Genomic DNA, 17,314 nt, shown 5'->3' on the forward strand with positions numbered 1-17,314 from the left:
ACGTGATTGATCCATCAGTGCTAAGTCCTCGTTAGCGCTCGCTTCAAATCTCGCCGTCATTGGCAACATTGGTGCCGAAGAAACCCAGAAAATTTCCTCAGGCATACAATTACAGAATGAAGATTCGAAGGAGTCATCAGCATACCTAATCTGCTGGAGCGGCGACGCTGGTGATTAATACACAAACTTTCCTGGCCGAACTTGGGGGGCAGAGAATCTTTTGAAGTGAAGACGCGCCCCTCGACGCCCCACGAAGGTCCTCAAGAATTATTGAGTTAAATTACTAATTAAGAGACGCGGCGGCTGACATTCTAGGCGTCCCCGCGTCTGGACATGTCGGCCCTGCAGCGGCTCTGTAAATGACCCAGCGTTCGTCGGCCCTGCACATGACATGCCGGCCCTGCAGCGGCCCTGTACATGACCCAGCGTTCGTCGGCCCTGCAGCGGCCCTGTACATGACCCAGCGTTTGTCTGCCCTGCACATGACATGTCGGCCCTGCAGCGGCACTGCAAATGACCCAGCGTTTGTCTGCCCTGCACATGACATGTCGGCCCTGCAGCGGCGATGATTCCTTGTCAAAAATCTCAACCAGCGGGAGTGAGTCTTACCTGTGACCAACACTCGTCTGGCAGCAGCGCGGCCTAAATTTTCATATTAATTCTTCCATTAACGGCTCTGGTTTCATTAGAATTGCCCCTGCCTGCAGGATTTGAACCTTCAAAATATTCCTTCATGAAATATCTAATTACTACCGTATAACTAACTCATCTACAGTAATTGCACTGACATGAACTTTCTTGGGCTCCAATTTCCGTTTTAGTGCGAAAGCTGTTCGCTGTCCGCCTAAAATGTAGTCTGACCACTTTATCATTCTTCATCTTTGGATACTACTTATCATGCAAATTTCCCTACTATAACTCCATTCGAATTCAACTCATAGGTCGGTGTTTGTGCTTCGTGGCTGCTTTTTATTAGCGATATGGGATGCGAAGCGGTAAGTGGAGTGCCCGGCACGCGTCCATGCAGTTTAATTTTTTGAATGGCGTCAATGAAACCAGGATCGGTGTCGTATGCATTAGCATGATTAGCCTGGCAGCCTCCAAGCGTCCGAGCCCATCGATGTTGTTTCGCCATATGCACCCGCCGTTTCTACTCTTCATAGCCGTGTAAAATTACCCAGCCACTCCGAGATCCGCAACATCGCGAACTCCATTGAAAATTATCGAAGAATCATTGCTGTTCATGGAATTGCTGCCATTTTATATGAGATTATAATTTTTGCGTGAAAAGTTTACTTCCAGAGTGGAAGACTTGTCAATGGCAGCGCTTTTACAGATGTTCACCCCACAATTTTACATCAGCACGTGTGCTGTTCTTTGAATGTTCAAAGAATGGCTCGCAAAGTGAAATTTACAGCTAAACACAATTATCCCTCTGAGTATAATTTCATTGCAATCACGACGTAATTACAGGCTCTGTTGAAATAATTTTCCTTACTCGACTTGCTCTTTACAGCTATCTTGTAGAATTGAAAATTTCGCATAAAACTTTACTATACTTCGACATGGCCATTCAGCATTTCAGTTGAAGTTCATTCTATAATTTCTAATTCTGTTCTTCAGTTAGTAATATAATCGAAGAGTTCCAGTTACTGTTCTTTTGGCAGGAATATTTACTCCTGAGTAACTTTATTTCTCCAACTTGGGAATATTGTATGAATAAATTACAAAATTCCGGTAAGAAAATGTCTCGTAGAAAGACTTAGTTTTGCATATTGGGAGAAACTTTGTCATGGGCTTTTGCAGCTCCAACTTGGCTCGTTTTTCTCACTCAATTAGCGTTTTTCCGAGCCCGAGAAGCCTGTAAAACTCGTGGCATCGAGGGAGTTTATAAAGCCAATTCCATTTTTTTTCTACTTTAAATATCCTTACTCCCTCATAGAGAAAGTCTTCTCATTGAGGCTGTCTTTAGAGTGCCTCTTAACTCTGCATTATTTAAAAGAAAATCCATGTTGCGTCGGGGGACGTGAGAGCGAAGCATTTCATTGATTTTAAGAGCCACTCTTAAATGATGAGCCTCGAGTTATTATAAACTTCGCTTATGTTTTAATGACTTTTGAAGCTAAACCTGCGCCGTTGGGACGCTGGAATGTCGATGAAGTTCAATGTATATTAACGATTACGTTAGACTCCCACAGGCATTGAGTGGAATTTTTCGAAGCGCCGCTCGCTTGGCTTGTTATCGCAGTGGACGTTTGCATGAGCAGTGCCCCAACTTCTGTACCGAGTTACGGACTTTTCCGAGAGATACGGCTTCAGTTAATACAAGTTCATCTGCCTGCGACGTCCTCAACATCTGTTAAGTTCCGCTGTTTATGGAACTGCTAGTTGCGGAATCCATTTTGGATTTCTAGCACGGTTCTGGATTGGAAAATAAAGATATTTGGAAAGAGTCACTTCACGGTGTACATTGAATGAAATTTTCATATTTTTAAACAATTTTTGATCTGGGTTAGGTTATACTACTGGTTTGCAATTATTGTGTAAATGGTATACCTTAATTATTCTCATTGATTGCAGGTCGTTCTTGCATTTCTTCATACCTGAATAGGATTGATCTCTCCTGCTACCCGAATGCAATTCCACAGTCTGTTGCAATTATCCTCCATAAATCATTCAGCCTTCGGCAATTTCTGCCGCTGACAACTTGAAGTCATGATTAAGAAAAAGTTTTCCACTTGACTTAATGCAGTTTCTGGCCTTGAATTTTAGTTTTGCCGTATGGCCAAAAGAAGATTTCAACCGTATTTGGATTCATCTTGCTTCAATTGTCATTGAAAACAGGTTCGCCGTGAGATCGAGCGACAATCTTGCGTCACTCTCATGTTCGATCTCGGAACCTTCATGAACTTCTCTGCCAGTCAAATCTTGTTGCTCGGTAGGAGAACCCGATCGTCTTCACTGCGATCGTCTTCCTTTTATACACAAATTGTCCTTGTAAAACATTGCCAATCCGTCATGTTCCACACCAAACCGAAATTATTTTTCATCTTGGCCTTAGTTTCTAAAATGTATGCCTACTACGAATCAATTAAATATCTTAAGATAGGCAAGTAACTGCCTTTTGATAGATAATGATGGCTTTTTGATTGGCAGATAACTGGCTTTAAATTCGCTGGCACAACACGAATTCCAAATTCAAGTTTCAAACACGTACTTTCTGGCACTATTAACACTTTCGAATTTCCAGCGAAAAACTTTGCCCTTAGATACTCTACACATCAGTTAACATTTATGATGGTGATGCTATGTTTGGTTAAAACCTAAACTTATCAATATGCTTGCCCTTCAAATTCCTAAAGAAGCTATCATTTCACTCCAATGTAATGATGGCCATAAACGTTTTACATCACTATCTTGGAATGGCATATCTTTTCGCTTCAACAAATTAATTATTAGTTCAATAACTTCCTCATTTATTCTTCATTGTGGCCCCATTCAAGTTAAGCACCAACCCTAACTAGATTAAGGACTGAAGTGTGACTTGTTAAGTTAATTATAGAGTTTCCATTCATTTTAAATTGAAATATGCCATCGAGCACTTGAGCGCTTAAAGCTCCGATCCATTCTATAATTTCACTCCCAAAAAATATTAAGTTAGTTAATTTGTTTAGTTCCTGTTTCAATTTTGTTGGAACAAAATTGAATATTGTTGATAATAGATGTTTTCTTGGGAATAAATTTGAATTAACTAATTAGCAGGGTTTTATAAACTACTTATATCAAATTATTCACTACGCACTTGCAATGTGAGACAGCGTCTTGCTTATTGGTTCGAGTTAATTCAAGTATTCACGGCTGAATTACCGCCCATGTCCGACAGTTTCTTATTTCTGATACCTTATCTTTTAATTAAAGTTTTGATAATTGCATTCTCGGTACAAATGTTGGCAATTCATTTTCTATGACGGTTGAATAGATACGAATAGTAGACTAGATACGAATGATTGGCTGGATACGAATGATTGGCTGGATACGAATGATTGACTGGATACGAATGGTTGACTGGATACGAATGGTTGACTGGACACAAATGGTTGACTGGACACAAATGGTTGACTGGACACAAATGGTTGACTGGACACAAATGGTTGACTGGACACAAATGGTTGACTGGACACAAATTATTGGCTGCACACAAATTATTGGCTGGACACAAATGATTGACTGGACAAATGGTTGACAGGACACAAATGATTGACTGGACACAAATGATTGACTGGACACAAATGATTGACTGGACACAAATGATTGACTGGACACAAATGATTGACTGGACACGATTCGTTTATTATCCCTATTATCCCAAGGATGTTTTTGGACGTAGTATTTTATATTTTGCTCCATAATTTGTTTGTTGAAATGCTTCCGTTCTTCCTCCGCTCTCTCTTATCATTTTCAAGACGATAAGCTCTTAAAACAAGCACTGGGAGTTGAAATCCTTTTTGATAAATTGCAGCGTCAATACAAAATTGCCAGTCGATATCGAGCCATGTCAACAATTGATGGCATTCTTGAAGAGCGCCTGCCATCTCTTTTTTAAGCTAATGCAGACGTAATATTCGATCCAAAAGTCACTATTAATTCAGCACAAGTTGCACGCGAACGCTTATTTTCAGCCTGGCTTTGCCTGCCTGCAATGATTGTTGATTATTCTATGTATCTAATAGTGAATTATAGTAACTGCCTTATAGTAATATTATATTACTATAAGGCAGTGTAATAATAATAATCTTATAATTATAACTGCCATAAAATTAACTGAACCTTCCACCTTGGCGGTTAGTTTTTTCTCCTTTCGCATTCACGTCATCAAATAAATAATTTTATGAAATTACGAAGATTCCATATTTATTCCTGTCTGTTCAACTGAGCGCGTTATAGACAGCTGGTAATTCAATTATAGTTTCCTACTTAGATTAAATCGAAGAACGTTTGTTCTCGTTTCCAGCTCCTGCAATCCTAATGAAAAGCAAATAGGCTAACTCTTAAGTGGGCTGGTAAACAGGTCAAGCTTAAAGAGGAGTATAGTACTGAACGGGCCTGCTAACCGTACACTGACTTTTCACGCGTTCTGACATCAGACGTTAGGTATGCAAGTTAACCGTCAGTTCGTTTCAAAATGCATGTTGTAAATGGTTAACCTCGAGGTTCGAGACATAACTTAGTTGTTAGTGTTGTTAGTTCATTACACAATGCTGTAAATGGTGTATGTAGTGAGCATAATTTGATCGTACAATTAGAATGACGAGCAATTACACTGTATAATGTTGAATTCGGCCTCTCTAAACTTGTCACATGCGGTCTTTGCAGTGTAAAGCTCAAAGGTACGATGCAAAAACAGTGTCGTCAATATTTGATGTGTATATTTACAATAGATATCGCCGCTGGAAATGAAATCCATTTATTCATAAAATTATTTCACAAAATATGGTTCGTTGTGCCGCTGCAGACGCATCAGCTCGACGGTCTCTATTTGCTTGTCGTTCAAGTCCTGATTTGCGTGCATCCGAGCGAGAAGCGCCAACTTTGTCTTGTAGCTTCGCGCTATCGCTCTTTTGAGAACTTCTCTCGCCTGCCGATTGGAACCGATCAAAATGTCAGTAAAGGGAGATCTTCCATCGGCCACTGAGGACCATGCGTATGAAAATAAAAATCATTATTTTCTATTTTTCGTAATTTTTTGGCTTTTCCTTGAGCCTGCTGTCAAGATGTGTTTTTCTGAACTTGACTTATATCACGAAGTTTCTTGTTTTCACTTTCAAGGATGCAATTCTTGGCCACGGTGAAAGACCTCACCACGGAAATTGACTTTATTATTTGATTGCACCTGTGCGACCTGCGTTCTTGACTAGTGCTGTGCTCTCTGTTAACAACCATGTCTTGTTAACGTGCTAATCTACTGCAATCTTAATGGTACTATATAAAGAAACGTGGATAAGAAAACTAGTTCATTAACGTGACCGCAATGCACTCTGATTTCCTGCTTTATCAGACCGGCACACGCATCACAATGAAGTAAAATCACTGTAAAGCAAAATTGCTGTAAAGTAAATTCTGACTTCATCGCAGTCGATGTTGAAACTTAGCCCTGGGTGGTTCAGAACAGCTGTTAATTAGCCACTTAATTGACTACGATTTAATTCTCATTGATTCTTGAAAATGGTGGGACATGTTAATTTGTCTCAGAACAATTTTTCCAGCACGTTGTCTTTGAACTGTTCAAAACTCTTCATAAATCTAACGGTTTAAGAATTTAATTTGTTAGAAATTACTTCTGAATCCTTGTATTCAGTCTATAATAGCCAGCTTTTGCATCTTCGTGATCAATTGTTAATGTGAATCCGAGCGACTGGGCAGTGTCGTGTATGTGCCTCATTGATGTGGTCTTTACGAGGTAAATTCCAGTGCTGCTCTTCGCATTGCGTGATCACGCATGGTGATCCCGTCGCTTGTATAAGCTCCTGCCGAGTGCCGCCCCTGCCTTTACCAATAAATTTATTTTAAATTACTTTTGGTCACGCTCCCTTAATCCACCGCCAGGCAATACTTAGTATCCTTTGCAATTTATGTTATTTCGCTTTCTAAAATCTATACTAAAAAACCCCACATTAAATCATAACAACTTGCGTTGAATTTCATTTGTGATACTCAAATGAACATTTGTGCGTCGCATTTGAGAAATCAACACTAGAAAATTACGTGAGTTTCCAAGTAGCAGTCAATTCACTCTCCCTTTGTTATTTGTCAGTAGATTAGAACAAAGCAAATGCAATTGGTGAAAAGTACTTCAATTTGTTGACTAAAATCCGTAGACTTAATTGTTCCTCGATTTTAAATGTCATGTTTTTATTTTTATTTGTCATCATCTTTGATTAACTTAATTTATAATTTGAAGTCTTTAAAATCAAATTTAACTTCATTATTCGAAGAGTAAATAATTTAATGATTCTACGTGTGACATCCGACAAATATATATATATATATATATATATTAACATGGTTCGTACAATTACCGGACAAAATTAATTACAATAATTTTTTTTTTTTACACTTCACACACGCATTGCGTAGTTACGTTTTACGTTATGGAGTTTTACGTTTATTCATAGCAAATCCTTCCTCGGGTATTTAGCGCATGACAACCGCTTACGAATATTACTTTGCAATTTTCAAAAAAATAAAAACAAGTTCAATAGTTTGTTCTCAAAATAATTTAAAAGTCGGCATAAACTAACGTCGGTTCTAATAAAGCAATGCTGGATGAAACTTTGGCTTTAAAGAGTGTATAAAGCTAATCATAATATTAGATAACATACGCATTAAAGTGTGCGCTGTCCGGCCCATGATATAAAATTATTTGATAAATGACAAAAAAAATCCCCTCATTTTTACCAGGAATAATTTTTAAACTATTAAGGATGTCATTTGGAGAGATTCCTCGATCAAACCCACTGCTACTTTCAAATTCTAATTAACTCCCATTACGATTAAAGAATAAATTTTGAATTTTTAATTAATTATTTTAAATTTAAAGTTTAAAAATCGCGCCAACCCAGAATGGCTTAATAATTTTTCAACTAACGTAAAGGCTATGAAATACAAATAGTTTAGCAAACAATGAAAATTGAATTCTCTCATCGAACTCCCGTATACTAAAATGTGAAAAAGTCTTTATGCTAAATTTAATTTGCACATGCCTGTTTGAAAATAAAATGAAAATATTATCCATGCCTCCTCAAAATGTTTTGCGCTGCCTTGCTATTTTCTCTGTGAAAATAAAATGTTTTATATGTAAAAAATAAAATAAAATGTTTTTTATTTCGTCGACGTTTTCTCTTCAAATCGTGCATTTCACTAGAATATTGTCGCGTAAAGTGATTCGAAATATTTTTTAAATAGAAATTTATTTTTTGGCTTTCCTAACTTCACTCTAGAGAGACTATGCACTGAGTAATGCGACTGTAAATTGATTTGGGTGAGTTTGCAATACAATGAGAAGACTTGCCTGAATTATCATTTATTGCCTACTTGAACTTGGCTCTATTATTTTTGTGTATAGATATATGTTTGAATGTTTTTAGTCTCAATTTCAACGAGAAACTCGTTCATTTTTTCATTGTAATACGCAGGTTTGCATCTAGAATTATACAGTAGAATTATACAGTTTTATCCTAAGTATTTCATTATACCAAGTGCTATTGCGTCTGCTTTTTTCGCGGTCAAAACAATTCCTCGAAGACTGAAATCCCCAACAAATTTGATATGACCTAATGCATCCTCTCCAGCGCCCATGTGGTCGCGGCATGCTGGAGCAGTTATGGCTTGGTATTCTGGACGCAGGCAGGCATTAGCATATAAGCCTCTAAATTGGTTGAAAACAGCCAGCCGAACTCTGGCCTGATGATAATCGCAGAGCTTCTTCAATAGCAGCTCAGGTCGTGTGTAGCAGGTGTCGCAGAGACGCCAATTAAATGGTAAAGAACTTGAGATAGACGACTTTCATCGATGTCGGATACAATGCGTTGAGGTGTTGCTAATTAAACGTTGTAAAGGCCCTGCAGTAGACGAGACACTTGAATGTCATATGCACTTTGTTAAGGCGGCTCCGTTCTACCGACCTCAACACGTTAACTCCGAAGTGGTACATATGCGTACCACGAAATGTATTTCTCCAGGACGTAGTGGTACATAAATCTGGTTGCCTAAAATCGGCCAAATCCGAGAACAAAAAAAGCCAAAAAAGGCCGATAACTCTATATATACTAGTTTATTTGTAGGTTCCGTTATAAAAATTCCATTTATTTTCTTTTTGCAGTATTAAAAATTTAATTAGGAAGTACCCCTATCATAAATTTTAGCCGGTCAGCGCAATTGAGAAAAACTAAATCACGGAATTTGCCCGGAAAAAATGACCGTCTGGCAACCATGTTTAAAAACAGTACAAAAAATGAAATAATAGTACAAGATGAAGCAATCGTAGTCAACGTATTAATGTTTGAATATGAATGAAGGATCCATAAATGACGAATGAGGAGTGTTTTCATCTCAATGCCCGTTGAACGCTCGTGTTCGTAAAAGGCCGCGCTTGCTTTGCTCCACCACAATCAAGCATTCATCGTTCCGCAATTTTTCATGTAGTAACGAACATCTGCTCCTGAGGCGACCAACAAATCGCCCCAAATTGTAATGGCAATATCAAATTTCAATTAAGCTCATTACTTAGCTGCAAGATCCCATGCAGTACGACGGAATACCTGCAAGTGCATCGCATGAGGAGGCAGCGACATTGAGTGGCATTCCATGTAGCCGTCGCTTGTCGAGAAGTCTTCCCTGGAATATTCATAAGACTTCTTCTTCTCTAGCATCAAAATTGGATTTGATGTCTGCCGAGTGTAGTTTCTGATGGGAGCTCGACATCTGCTGTCGCATTCTTCTTTTCGTTGTGATATCAAAGTGTGTTGATAATTTCTCTTGTTCTTGTCTGCGTCAAGCTCTGTTGAAAAATTATGAATGTATTATGGGAACAATGGATATTAACAGTTTTTATTCTCCATTTCTTGCCTTTTTAAATCACTTCAATTATTTGTTATTATATTTGGGCAGCCTTCCATTGATAGATCTAAAAGTCTGACTTGGTCCAAACAAGCCACCTAAATTGGCGTCCATAAGCCTACCTTTGAAGTGTCTTAAAGAAATTATTAAGATAAATTCTTCGTCTTCACAATTCGCCATGACTCGACGAGTTGTTTTCGCTACTTTTCCCCCAGTTATTTTTCCTTAAGTTTGAATTTATGGTTTATTTATTTTGGCATTTTGTCTAGTATAAAATGTAGTATATGCTTGTGCAATTTTCGTGCTTTGCGATTTTCCGTCAGAAATTTTTTTCCTAGCAATTTTTTTCGTTTACGTAAATTGCTTCTGTAAAATATTTTATAGATAACAATCCTATGCCATAAGATCAGAATTGTTAAATACCTTTTAACGCTTATTCAATAAGATTATATATTCTTGTATATTATTTTTTGAATAGCTTCGTGTTTTGCTCCCGTGCCACGTGCATAGCGTTAATGATCATTTATTTGCTGATGACATAGCGTCACCTTCACCCACTTCTTATCTGCGATGAGATAACTCGTGAGATAAGCCCTATCAGGAGACGTGGCCAGTGTTCGTTGTTCCGCAATGTCGTGAGGTGTCGGCAAACGCGAGTCGAAACTCAGCGAATTTCATTAATTGATTTGCACACACCGTTTCGATTTAGAGAATTGGTAGTTTCCATAAACACACATTGGAGTTGAGGCAGCGCTCTGGCATATGCATGTGAGTAAATTCAAGTTAGACAGTCGACGACGCTCATTCTAAAGCCGGCTTGCGATAAACAAACAACTGCTGGTCAATTATTTGCAACTGGCATTAAGTTAACCGGGAATCTGTCAACCGTCTGCAACCTGAAGCCGGTCAACCATCTGCAACCGGAAGCTTGTCAACCACCTGCAACTGTCAGCAGGCCAACCATCTGCAGCCTAAAGCCGGTAAACCATCTGCAACTGCTCGAAGGCCAACCATTCCCATGGGAGGTGTAGGTGTCAGTCCCCGAAGCTTCCTTCGCATGACGGGTCCCAGCGACGTGCTGCAGCTAGCATTTCAAACGACCCAACTCGCGCTGCCATAACTTCTTGGCGGCTGTCCTAACTTGGCGACCAGCAACATTGGTCACCATTGCGCCGAACTCCCAGCGCTCAAATTACTTGCTGCCTCAACTGCAGGCCGTGCCTCATCCGCCTTTCAATAAAAGTCCGACAAGCGCCTTCACATGAACTATCGACTCGGACCGACCGTAATTTTTGGACTTCGCTGAAGGAATAAAGAAGCATGCTTCGCTGAGCTCAAAATTTCTCGTAAAGTCGTGGCTTGTTTTGCAGTTGTCTTCTTGCTTCACAGGTCTTTGGTTTTTCTGCCGCTATTGGAAAACTTCTGGAAAAACCAATGACCCATAACACCCGGTGCGTGTGGTGTTCTCCAATTGTGGGTGTGCTCTCGCTTGTACTTTATTGCAACGATTTTCGATCCGCAATCGAAAAATTGAAGTAGGTGTTTGCGGCTGCTCACATTGAGCGAAAAGAGTTTAAAGGCCTTACACTTTCGAGCATTCTAAACCATTCTCATATATGCAGCATAGCATTTGAAACCGAATTACCTATTCATTGTAAGTCGGCTGCAGTTAAGGAAGTATCCTACTGAATTTATTTAAAAAAATTAATATTTGGTATAATTGGCAATGCATTGTTTTATTTATCTTCTCTAATTAATTTTAGGTGGAACTTTATACAATCTGCAATCTTCTTGCTAAAGCTGTTTTATTTGCTAGAGGTTTACTGTTTAATTCGTCTAAAAAATTCACGCGATGCTCCTGAACCTGGAAATTTTTTCACCTGAAACGATTGGCACACGAGAAGAGCAGGCTCCTTCGAATCGATGAGCCTGCAATTGGCCGTACGCTTTCTTGAAGCTTGTTGCAGTTCTGTGGCATTTAGATGTCTTTCAATTGCTAGTTTTATCCTAAAGTGCCTGCGTCTGGACCGCAGATGAAGTTTGCTTCAAGGTTTACGAGTGAAATTTTTTTATCAAGCCTACAGCAGCTTCCCGACGCTGCTGCATTGAATGTGAACGGCTGCTGAGTGCCTTTCCTGGCAATAAATTGATGGGTTTTCTTCCGAGCGATCGCGCTCTGCGTTAGTAACTGTCGAGGCAGGTTTTCTTCAACGCACCTGCACGTTTTGACCTGTACATTGAAGACAATTCGACACGTTTAGATAGGTCGTGCAAATAGCCGCTCGCTAAATCAGTTCTTCTGGATCTTGCGATTGCCTTCGATAACTTTTGATATATTCTCTGACAAGAGTCCGTGGATTTCATACTTAAAGTGATGGATAAACTGAATTGATTATTTGAACTAGAAAATAGCTTCTCAATATCATATCGGCAAAATATGATTTATGACCTACATTGACTAGTCGCTCCAAAACCATCATGGCATCGTTCCTCATCTCTTTCTTCTTTTGTGAACGGATTGTTTCAATATCTGAAGGAATCCTCGATATGACGATCATGGTTACGCATGCTTGCAAGTTTAATGAGTTATAACGTTATAACCCTTCCTGTTATCACGTTTCAACATCTTCCATCCACGCCTTCCTAAGCGTGAGCTCAAGCGCCAGCAATTCATGCACGAACTTGCGCACGAAAAATACAATGCGTGAGTAAGAAATACAGTGATAGCAATTGCACTATTCAGATAGAAGTCGAGTAATAATTAATTATTTTAATAATTTGTAGTGATTAATACATTTATTTGTGATTAACAGTTGAAATTTAATTCAAGGTAAACCAGAAATTGTTGAAGAGTAACTAGGACCAAAATTCTATAGCCTGTTCATGACTCGAATTCTTATAGAATGCAGAAATTCTTTTTTAATGTAAGAATTCTTTCTCAATATAGGAACTCTTTTTCGATGTAAGAATTTTTCCTTAATGTAAAAATTTCTTCTCGATTCAAAAATTCTTCATTAATGTAAAAATTCTTTCTCGATGTAAGAATTCCTAAATGTAAGAATCATTTCTCGATGTAAGAATTATTTCTTGATGTAAGAATTATTTTTCGATGTAAGAATTATTTCTTAGTGTAAAAATTCTTTCTCGATGTAAGAATTCTTCTTAAATGTAACAATTCTTTCTCGATGTAAGAATTCTTCCTAAATGTAAAAATTCTTTCTCGATGTAAGAATTCTTCCTATATGTAAGAATTCTTTCTCAATGTAAGAATTCTGTCTTAATGTGCAACTTGGCAGCTACCTGACACCGAAGTAGCTTTATCCATCACGTATGTCTGGTAATTAAACGTCACTAGAGTTGCGTGAGGAAGTAGCGAAGAATTTTAGCCTGATTCCCGCGCGTCGGGGGCGCTGATTTGAGTGCATTCATCGATTATCTTGACCCCAGAACCTGGATTTCTCCACAATAAACGCAGCACGTCTTGTGCCTCACGCTTCTAGTTGCACCTTTCATAATTAAGACAAATATTAGCATTATGATAGCCTTCATTATTATTTTAGAAAGTTGATACTCTGCGTAATTACGTAATTATTACAGTCAAAGACTGAGCTCTATTCGAGGACAGGAATAAAATTTATGTTGATGATAGTAATCGGTGTGCTAAGATCATAAGATCAAAGGAGATGAGTAAGATCGATACACAATTGGGCCTCTTTAATAGTTTTCCATCTCGCTGCTCTTCCAACAATGCCCATTTACTAAATCAATGACAACATGAAAAATATATTTCTAGAGAGGCTGCAGAACATGTTATGCATTAGTATCGACTGCTGCACTACATATGGATCAGTGTAAGAGACTGGATGCATTTTGTTGTTTTCCGCATGTGATTCTATCGTAGCAAATAAAACCATACATTTCTCTCAATTACTAGTGGGAGATAAAGCAGATTATAAATTTTCAAAATAGAGCACGGACATAATCATGAATATATTGATAATTCAAACTTTTTTGATGATTAAGAACGGACTTTGATTAAGGACATTTTTTATTCATTTTTACCTGATGGAATGTTGAGCACAAATAATGCTCGTTGCCAAAGCAAACACGTTTTTTTAATTTTGCATTTGGCTGACTCTTAATTTCATTTACTTACATTTAAAAAGCTTTGGCATGAACTATTATCTCACAACATAAGAGATTTCCCCATGCTTTGCGTGCGGTCATAGATACATAGTTGGAGTGAAGTATCAGGTTTTGATACGTGGCTTGAAGACGCCCGATCTTTTACTTGTATGCGTTTAAGTTCAAGCGGATGCCTCTGAATTTCCATCTTCCAGCGAACAATTCTGACGAGAGTTGTGCACTGGAGGCTGGTGTAATAAAAACAAGAGCAAACGTGTTTACATTACTTTTTAAAAAGATCGTGCTCAGTTATATTTTCTGAAATTTCTGCATTAATGAACTCTATGTTTACGTTCGATGCATTTCTTTTTAGTCAACAATACTTTCATCAATCATTAACAATAAATAAATTTATTGATGCTGTTCATAATTGAAGCGCAACTGGAGCGGAATTGAAAAGCTTTATATACAGCGCGCAATCTCCGGTCTGTGAACTATTGCTTCAGAAACAAAGGCACGAAAGATATATTTTCTGGAAGCCCAACTCTGTTCTTTTTTAAAGAAATATTGAAGAAACTCTGCCTCGAGCTGCTCAGCATTGCGCTACTTCGTAATGATCTTTTAATTGGCTCCTGAGATTCCGTTTTTTGAAGTCGAAAAAGTTACTGCTGGTATTTCGCTGTTCAAATAACAGAGGAATATTTAACGAGGCGGCCCTCTCACGTTGTCTGAAACCGTACCCATTAGGACGCAATTTTCCTACTTAAAGTACCCTTTTGTTTCTGTGGCAGAACATTTCCTCTATTATTATAACGTGGATATATTTTCATGGCGGAATACTCTTTTTATGTGGAATTTTCTCTGCGAGTTCCAAATTTTCTGCGAAGTCTTAAAAAAAAGCTTTGTCTTCCTTTGTTTAAAAACCAAAAAGCTTTGTTTTTTTAATTTAGTCTTTAAAAGTCTAAATTTAAAAGCTTTGTTTACTGCGTTTTGATGTATAGTCTACGGTACTTACGTCAGATGAGTGGGTGTCATAAATCCGGTGACTACTGCACGTGTTATGACGATTTCTTTCTGCGACCAATCCCCTCGATCGCTGGCCTTGCAGTGACAGTTTTCATCTGTGCGGCATACTATGTGAGTGCAGTGCATGAAACATGAATTAAATTTTTTCGGCTTTTAGCTTAGAATTCCCAAAGATTCTTTGATGCATCGTCAACGAGTGAATTCTGCTGATCGCTTCTGTCCGATGCATGTCCAACTGTTGTCTTTTTTCCGACCAAGTGCCGGCGTGACTTGCACTGATTGCTTCCATTCAAATCAGTTATCTGCATCTGATGCTAAGAGACTTGCAATTCCCGTTGCCTGTGAATACAGATAAAACATTCGCAATGAATTTTACCAGCTACGCAGCTTTGTCGTTGTTGGCGTGCTGCTACGTTGCTATGGCGATGACGCTACTTGTGAATATTAAATCGGGGGCTTTTTAGCGCATTTTCTCATTTATGGAAAAAAGGCGCTATTGTGCTCGTCATGTCCGTCCGTCTGTCCGTGACTTCACGTTTTCGTCGACGAGAAAATGCGCTCTCTGTCACTCACTGCAGTGAGTACTGAGATATATTTTTTTGTCTGACTAACTCACCCCCTGTTTATTTAAATATTTAAAAGAAACTTTTTTTCCATGCCATAAGTCATATTCTTCATACATCGTGATTACCTAATAACATAAAGCTTACCCTCGCAAATTATTTTCATACATTTCCTTATTTTTGTTCCATTTCCAACTAGTGTTTCCTAATGAATAAGCATTTGTAAGTTTTCCCCGTTTCATTCCTATATATTCGAAAAATTTGTTCACGATCCAGTATTTGAATTTTCCCATGTATTGTATTTGCGTGTATGGAGGGAGTACCTACCGCAAAAGTTTTGCCCGATTTATGTACGACCGACCATTAACCGACGATTTACCGTCCATTTCTATTATTGGTACTAAGAACCTTTATGATCGTCACCCACTATTTCTAGACCCGTTTTATACTAACTCAACGCTGTCTTTTCTTAGACAACCCATCGACTACTTATCGCTCACCCATAATTTGTTTGCAGGTAGCCTCATTTGTTTTCTTTGATCTCAGCAGTCGCTCAATTACAGTGGGGGGAAATAAATATTCGTACACTTGAAAAATCGTATTTTAATGTATGTAAGTACACAAACTTAACAGGAAAAGTGATGTATATTATGTATAGAGACGCATAGTATTCAAAAATACTATCAAAAGAAATTAAATCTCAATGCAACAAAAAACAATGCAACATGTTCACTTTTCGAGAACATGTTGCATTGTTTTTTGTTGCATTGAGATTTAATTTCTTTTGATAGTATTTTTAAATACTATGCGAGTCTATACATAATTTAAATCACTTTTCCTGTTAAGTTTATGTACTTACATACATTAAAATACGATTTTTCAAGTGTACGAATATTTATTTCCCCCCACTGTATATCACAAATGCCTGGGCCGCGTCACGACTCTGCGTTTAATGGATCGCCGCTATAAGAAGACGAACTATACTGCGAGCGGCGAGAGCCATTTTCATGTTTATTTACATTTCTCTCAGGGTTAAACAAATACCTTGCATATTGGTTCAGTAAAAATACTGGAGACTTTATCTCTGATTGCTGTTTTCAGAAGAATATTTTCTGTAAAAATGTTCCACTTTTCGGGAGACTAATTAATGCCTTGCGGGGGAATATCATCCCTGAATATAAATTAGGAAATTTTTTTGAAAATTATCATCCCTTGAAATTAAATGAAATTTTGCTCATAACACATGACTCGTATTTTATGTAACTAATTTGTTTCATTTATGACTGTATTTTAAACTTCCTCCCTCCCTCATCTTGATGCAAGTTAAACCTTGTTAAGGTGAAAAATTACAAAATTTAAATGTAAGCATTTAATTTAATGCAATTAACGCATTCACGCTTGCCTTAGTTTTTCATGTTGGTCCAATTAGCACGAACAGCTCTATAGCTGTCCTAATTTAACAGTGCAAAAGAAACAAGGTACGTGAAGAGCCGTCATTGTTACGTGTTATTACATAAGAGTGAATAAGAGATACGCCTTTTCTGCCAAATTTTGCTCTAATCTTTGGTCCAAAATTACGCCTTTTATACCAGCTATTATTGTTCAACGCACTTTCTATTATTGACGTCTATATATAAAAAGTTTTTGTATAAAATACACATACATTCACTTTAATATATATTATATCTATATATGTAAGTGTTTACTTCTATAGACATCAACACTTTTTATAGAGCAGGTATGCTATTTTATAACACATATACACGTCCATGAAATATTACTTAGTTCTTTCCAGTACGAGATAGAAAATTGAGCTTGTGCATTTTGTGCAAATTCAACATGACGGCAAAAGCCGTCAGCAAGCGTGAATGCGATAAGAATTTAATTGTAATTAAATTCCACTGAATTAAGCATTAATTGTAGTACTAGTTTACTGACTGCTGTTTTTCCAATATATCAGCCTTGCAAGTGAGAAATAGAAAGAC

General features: G+C 37.9%; 1 protein-coding gene across 7 annotated transcripts in view; it reads left to right on the top strand.

Annotated features, from left to right (window-relative positions):
- The window catches only part of LOC108668352 (putative polypeptide N-acetylgalactosaminyltransferase 9), a 133,391-nt gene that overhangs the window by 71,876 nt on the left and 44,201 nt on the right, over positions 1-17,314 (top strand). Inside the window, exon 1 of one of the 7 annotated variants that reach the window (XM_018155543.2) lies at positions 10,249-10,383. The exons of the other annotated variants lie outside the window; for them this stretch is intronic. The gene's annotated coding sequence lies outside the window, so the exon portion shown is untranslated. Of the gene's footprint in view, positions 1-10,248; positions 10,384-17,314 lie in introns of those variants that run through there. 7 annotated transcript variants of the gene reach the window in all.

This window comes from Hyalella azteca, unplaced genomic scaffold (assembly GCF_000764305.2).
Source record: "Hyalella azteca isolate HAZT.00-mixed unplaced genomic scaffold, Hazt_2.0.2 contig13297, whole genome shotgun sequence".
NCBI classification, from domain to species: Eukaryota; Metazoa; Arthropoda; class Malacostraca; order Amphipoda; family Hyalellidae; genus Hyalella; species Hyalella azteca.